Below are 6,659 nucleotides of genomic sequence, written 5' to 3'. Positions count from 1 at the left end.
GTGAGTGTGTGTTCATGGGAGTGAAGGGCGTGAGCGTGTGCATGGGAATGAAGGGCGTGTGTGTGTGTGTTCATGGGAGTGAAGGGCATGTGTGTGTTCATGGGAGTGAAGGGCGTGTGTGTGTGTATATTCATGAGTGAAGGGCATATGTGTGTGTGTTCCTGGGAGTGAAGGGCGTGAGTGTGTGTTCATGGGAGTGAAGGGCGTGAGTGTGTGTTCCTGGGCGTGAAGGGCGTGTGTGTGTGTATTCATGAGTGAAGGGCATATGTGTGTGTGTGTTCGTGGGAGTGATGGGCGTATGTGTGTGTTCATGGCAGTGAAGGGTATGTGTGTGTGTTCATGGGAGTGAGTTTGGGCTGCTAGAGGAGATAGGAGACTCCTTATGGGGGAAAAAAGCTCCTTTCTGTCTGGTCCTGCAAAAGAGGTGGGAAAAGGCAAATAGTGTGAGGCTGGTAACAGGTTCTCAGCCTTCAGCCTTTCCTATAACAAATACCTTGCAGTGAATCCTTTACTATGCTGAACTGAAATTCATAAATGATACAACCTACCTACACACATAACTTTTAAAAAGTCAACATGCTTCCCTATCTGTGCCATAAAGGGACAGTGAAAAACAATAATTTGTAATAAAAGAACATGAGCTGTATTTTACCGTGTGCGTGTTGAGCCCTGACTACGCCGGAGGTTGTAATGAGGGAGGCAGGTGCACGCAACTGTGCGGAGACTCACAGGTGTGGGACTCTGCAAGTGGGCAGACACAGGTGCTGAGTTAGTGACTCAGCACCTCCTGCATGCTGCCGTCAATGAAGCGATTTAAAAAAATCTTGAACTCTTGATAGCAAAGTCATTCTTCCCTAAATTCACACAGGACTGTATTGCATTCCTAGAAAGTTCACTGTATATTAATACCATTTTTTAAACAGTATTAATTTCTAGGCTCAGATAATTAAACACAGGTTTTCACCTACATGAAGGTCCTAGGGGACATTTGAGATTCTAGATGAGGGACAATTCATTGTGCAGGCTATGCCTGGAAGAATATCTTATTCCTCTGCCTTACTCATCAATGCCAACGAGGGTCCCCCCATCGCTGTAATTACGAAAGAAAAGCCCACAGCTTTTTTTAAACATTCCCTAGGGAATGGTTGAGCCCCACTGAGCTAGAAAGTGGAAAAAAGAGAAGAGACTGGGGCAGGATTTCTAACCACTCAAAGCAAGAGCCACCCCTCCGCTGAGTGGCTTGCTGTCCTCCCAGCAAGGCAGGACCAAAAAATGTGAGTGTCAAGGAAAATAATGTTCTTGACCCCAGGGTGAGAAATTTCCCAGACTGCTTTGAAAAGAAGAGTTTCCTGCCTGTGCCCAGTCTGCAGCTAGTTCAGCGGTCTGGCCAGAACACCGTCTCTCTGTGCTACTGTGTGGTCCTGGCTGCTGGCCCAGGGGACACCCTTCCCGACCCAGCATGGCCTCTCCATAGGGGAGGGTGTGCACAGACGCCCTCTCGGGAGCCTACAAGTGAGTTCTCGAGGTCCTTCTTTCATCCTCATTCTGGCAACTTGTCTCTGGCTTCCCCAAAGTCCTGACTGCTTTGAGGGGAGTGGAAGGGTGGATGCCCCCTGGAAGAGGAGTCTGTGATAATACGAAATTGGAAATTATTCTGGTGATCTTTATTGTCACAGTGCTGGTGCTAAACCAGGAAAGGAAACCACCATCCCGTCCAAATCACAGGGTATTGGTTTCGCACATCGGAATGTATCCATTCAATGGAATAGCTATGAAAACACATTTTAAAAAAGAAACTAATGACATTAACACGGGAAAATAGGAGAGTTTGAGGGGGAAAAAGCAGAATACAAAATCTGTACAACTATGGTATATATATGTTTAAAGCTAGAAGAAAATGCATCAGAATGTTAACAGTAATTGCCTCTGGGACCATGAATCAATGGCCTCCTTTGTGGTGTTGTTATTCAATTTTTGCTCAAATGTTTTACAAGTGTTACCTTTATAATCATTTAAGTGTTCTTTTCAACTGTCCTAAGCACTTTGAAACTGTTCACCTTTTTCCACCAATAGCTGCAATTTCCTCCTTTCACACTGTTTCATCTTCAGATGTCCCTTCCCAGATCCCGGCCCACTTTCCTCAGGACCCTTGCTGAAGTCTTCCCCATCAGTACCCCAACCCCACCCTCCCACAGCCAGTCCACTCCTTGCCTTCCACACCGAGCACCAAACTCCTCTCCTCTGGGAAGGACCCACTCAATCCCGTCCCCTAGTCCTTGTGCCTTTGGTGACACTGAAAAGGATACTTTTCAGAGATGGTAGCATTCCTGCTCAGAGTACCTGAGAACGGGACCAGTCTTCCTGTTCATTTTATTTCCCATCCTTCCTCTTCCTTTCCTGTCTTTTGCCTCATCTTCTGCCCGTAGAGTATAGAGCCCAGAACTTAACACCCCACAAGCCCTGGTAATACATTAACCAAAGTAGCCAAATTAACGATGGTCCGCTGGGTGCTAAGTGCCTTCAGAGGGCATCTAACATAATTCTTGCCCAGCCATGCAAAGTACATATAATGGCCTGAGTTTGGAGACCAGTCAACTGCGATTTGGGGAAAATAAGTACAAATCAGAGGTCACCCAGCTATGAGATTGACAGAGCCAATATTTGAACTCAAGCCTCTTGGTCCGTTTCCAAATTCTTAACCCTAACCTTCCTCTGGCCCAACTTCCACGCCGAGGCACCCTTGTCGGAGGTCAAGGAGCATCTCAGTTTCCTATCCAAATTAGTGGGGAGTGGTCTGTGTGTGAAGGGGGGTATTCAGGTGAAAGTCGTGTCTACAAGGACGGTCGTCTGTCCTACGCAGCTCCTGCAATTTTGAAAACGGTATGGGACAAAGGCTTAAAATTCCAACATGAAGTTATTTACAAGCCAAGCCTCACCTTGGCTTTTTCGTGAGGGCTGGAACCCTTTCTGCCATTCTGCAGCACCACCAAGACGTCCCCGTTGGTCTGCGAGTGCTCCCCCTTCCCCGTGTAATGGGATGGGCTCACTGCACTACCCCTGGCCAGGAGAGGATCAGCGGTAAGGGAAACCTTTCTTTAACAGATGCCCTCAACTGCTCCCCATGCCCAGTTCTAGTCCAGTTGTGCGTTCTTGACTGGGCAGGCCGTGGGGCTTTGTGCCAGGAAAAGGAAACAGCAAAGTTACAAAGTTATTTCCAGTATGCCTTCCCAGGCATGTACAAGGAAACCCAGAGTGCAGTTCAGAAACTTCAGTGAGATACAAAAGCCCCTTTGCAGTTCCTGCTCTGAAGCCCCCTCCCCTCCCACAAGATGCTCAGGGTCTCGGGGACTCACAAGTGCTCAGGGTCAATCGCCAGATTACAAGGTTGACACTGTTGCTTCTGTAAATAACTTCTCCGTAGGGGAGGCCTTCTGTAATAAATAAATGAACACAATGTCATGAAATGCTAGGCTAACCTAAACAACAGAAAGGAAAATAGTTAGCTTGTTTGTCCCTCCTTCTTAAGGGTATGTGGGGCCAGGTTAACAGATTTAGAAAAGATCCAGTTCTCACAGACAAATGCAGTGAGTATTTCTATTCCTGGAACTACAAGAGGATCGGATTTTTAAGGTTTCAAAACAAAACAAGTATTATGTTTAGTTAAATATATGTAATTAAGTATACACCAGGTATGAATGTTCATACCAACCCAAAAAGTATGTATCGTAATGCATGTATGCATTTGGGCATCGGGTTGGTAGAGTTTTTGTTTGTTCATTTTGCTGTAACAGATTTCTCTCATTATGTCCAGTTCAGGAACCGATAATGTTTGTTCATTTATTCAGAGCACACCAGCACACCATCCAAATACTCAGAGAAAAAAGACACATCACCGCATTTTTTTATTTTTATTTTTTTTAAGATTTTATTTATTTATTTGAGAGAGAGAATGAGAGACAGAGAGCATGAGAGGGAAGAGGGTCAGAGGGAGAAGCAGACCCCCTGCTGAGCAGGGAGCCCGATGTGGGACTCGATCCTGGGACTCTAGGATCATGACCTGAGCCGAAGGCAGTCGCTTAACCAACTGAGCCACCCAGGCGCCCTCACCGCATTTTTTTAAAGATTTTATTTATTTATTTGACAGAGACACAGCGAGAGAGGGAACACAAGCAGGGGGAGTGGGAGAGGGAGAAGCAGGCTTCCCGCCGAGCAGGGAGCCCGATGCGGGGTTCGATCCCAGCACCACAGGATCACGACCTGAGCCGAAGACAAACGCCCATCGACTGAGCCACCCAGGTGCCCCTTATCACCACATTTTTCTAGTAGAAACTACAGAAGTCCGCTATTTGACTTGTGTGTACAGGTCTAACATCTGTAATAAGCACAAACATGTTTCTGCAGTAAAATACATGAATTTTTTTAAAGATTTATTGATTCATTTGAGGGAGAGAGAGCATGAGCGGAAGGGCAGAGGGAGAGGGAGAGAGACTCTCAAGCAGATTCTTCGTTGAGCATGGACGTGGAGCCTCACGCAGGGCTGTCTCTCGACCCTGAGATCGAGACCTGAGCCGAAACCAAGACTCAGTCACTCAACTGACTGTGCCACCCAGATGCCCCAAAATACATGATTATTAACATTAGGTGCAGTAAATAAAGACCATGAATACCTTCACATCTGGTCTTGCCACCAAACGAGTTAAAAACAAAATTTTTGCTTTTCAGAGCACTGTGGGTTTTGGAATTACAGAATAGGGTGTGTGGAACAGTGTACAAACATGGAAAAAGATTCACAAATGGACATTTTAGGAGTCAAGCGAACAAATCTGAGGCAACAGACTAGAGATTTTATTTATGGAAATACTATAAAAACACCAGCAAGGACCCCCATAATGACCTTGTATGGAAATTGTGACCCTATTGCAGTGGGTGGGATGGGTCCTGCCCTGTCCAGGGACCCAAATGGACAATTCTAATCTGAGCAGAAAGGAAAGCCTGGGACAGATGTGAGGCAAGCTCTGCCTTTAGCGATGTAAGCAAACACCTGCTGAGTTTTAACTTTCCTTCCTTGTCTTTCCAAGCCGTCACTCTGAAATTCTGAAAGCCAACGTGACTCATACACACCTTTGGAAGCTTTCAGTATTTATTACACTTAGATCAGTGCAGAGACATACTACTTTTTGGTGCATCACCTACAAGCAACTCACATTATCTGTCTTGATTCCCCCAACTGTCTCTGTGCGCTGTGTTATTATTATGATCCATTTTCGGAAGAGAAAGCTGCAGCTCAGAAAGGTGAGAGGACCTGCCCAAGGTCACACAGCCAATACCAGCAGAGCTGAGGCTCCAGCCCAGGCCTCTGCGCCTCCCTCTTGCTCATGGTGCTCCAGCCACGATGGCCTGATTGCATTCTTCGACTTTGCCCAAACACTTTCAGCTCAGGGAGCAAGCAGCCTGGACACACCCTCTTCAGCCTGCACACCCCGTGCCATCTTCTTCTCATTAACCGCTTTAGTCACCTCCTGGAGACCCCACCCCACCAGCCAGGTGCTTTCCCAGCACAGCTTTCACCTCAGCGGTAATTTTTTTTTAAATTATAGAACCATTTATTTAATACCTGACTTCCTGACCGGACCTTAAACTCCATGGGAGCAGGGACCCTGAGCATGGTGCTCATTTCCTCCCCACCACAAGAACTGCACAGTGCCTGCTACCTGGTTAGAAGCATAATGAAAGATCAATCAACAAAAACATCTTCTGACTCAAGGATCAGTTTTCACTCCACGGTGTGGGATTATCTCACCAGTTGCCAAGCCTGTGAACCTGTTGCTGGTCTCTGTGGTTTGTCACAGATCTCCTAGGCACTGGTGACATGAGATGCTTTCTTCCACGGGCCATGATCGTGGTACCTCCTCCACACATTTAAATCCTGCCACCACACGTCCTCCAACAGCCCTGCAGGTAGGACTTCTGGAGCGTGCAAGTTCTCGTCCACATGGCAGCATGCATGGTGGCTCACGGCAGCCTATTAGCAAGCAACATGGTACCGGGAAGATGGTCTTGCTGCTCTTCCTGCTGCTCTTAGGAACGTGCCTTTCCAAAGATCAGCCTCTCTGGTCGTACCCCCAAAATCCTGCTATGAAATAGGGGCAGAAGTGGAGAATTTCCAGGTCTGTCGAGAGCAAACTTTCATCCTGTCTGGGTAATTACAAGTAGGAAAGGGGGAGGAGACAAGAAAGGAAGGAAGGAAGAAAGGAAACAAGAGCCAATGGACCTTAGGAAAAGGACTGGTGGCCCCATTGTTCCTGTTTTTTGTCAAGCAGCCAGCCCCTGAGACAGGGCTCTCACCTCTTCCTCCTGCACTAGACACCCTCAAGCCTAGATCTGATGCTGTGCTTGCATTCTCTCTCCTACATCCAACCCAAGTGAAGCCATGGTGGGAAAATGTCCAGTTGTATGAGGAAATGTATCAAGCAAGTATCCTTCACTTTTTTAGTTTCTTATTTTTTTAAGATTTTATTTATTTATTTTAGAGAGAGAGACAGATTGTGAAAGAGCACAAGCGGGGAGGAGAACAAGAAATAGCTCAAAACAGAGGTACAACCATCTCTCTTGAGTTTAACTCCTGAGTGATTTCCTCCTCTGAGTTTTTTTTTTTTTTT

Source organism: Leptonychotes weddellii, chromosome 8, assembly GCF_054177405.1.
Source record: "Leptonychotes weddellii isolate Sample4059 chromosome 8, ASM5417740v2, whole genome shotgun sequence".
NCBI classification, from domain to species: Eukaryota; Metazoa; Chordata; class Mammalia; order Carnivora; family Phocidae; genus Leptonychotes; species Leptonychotes weddellii.
Note: the sequence above shows the minus strand (reverse complement) of the source record.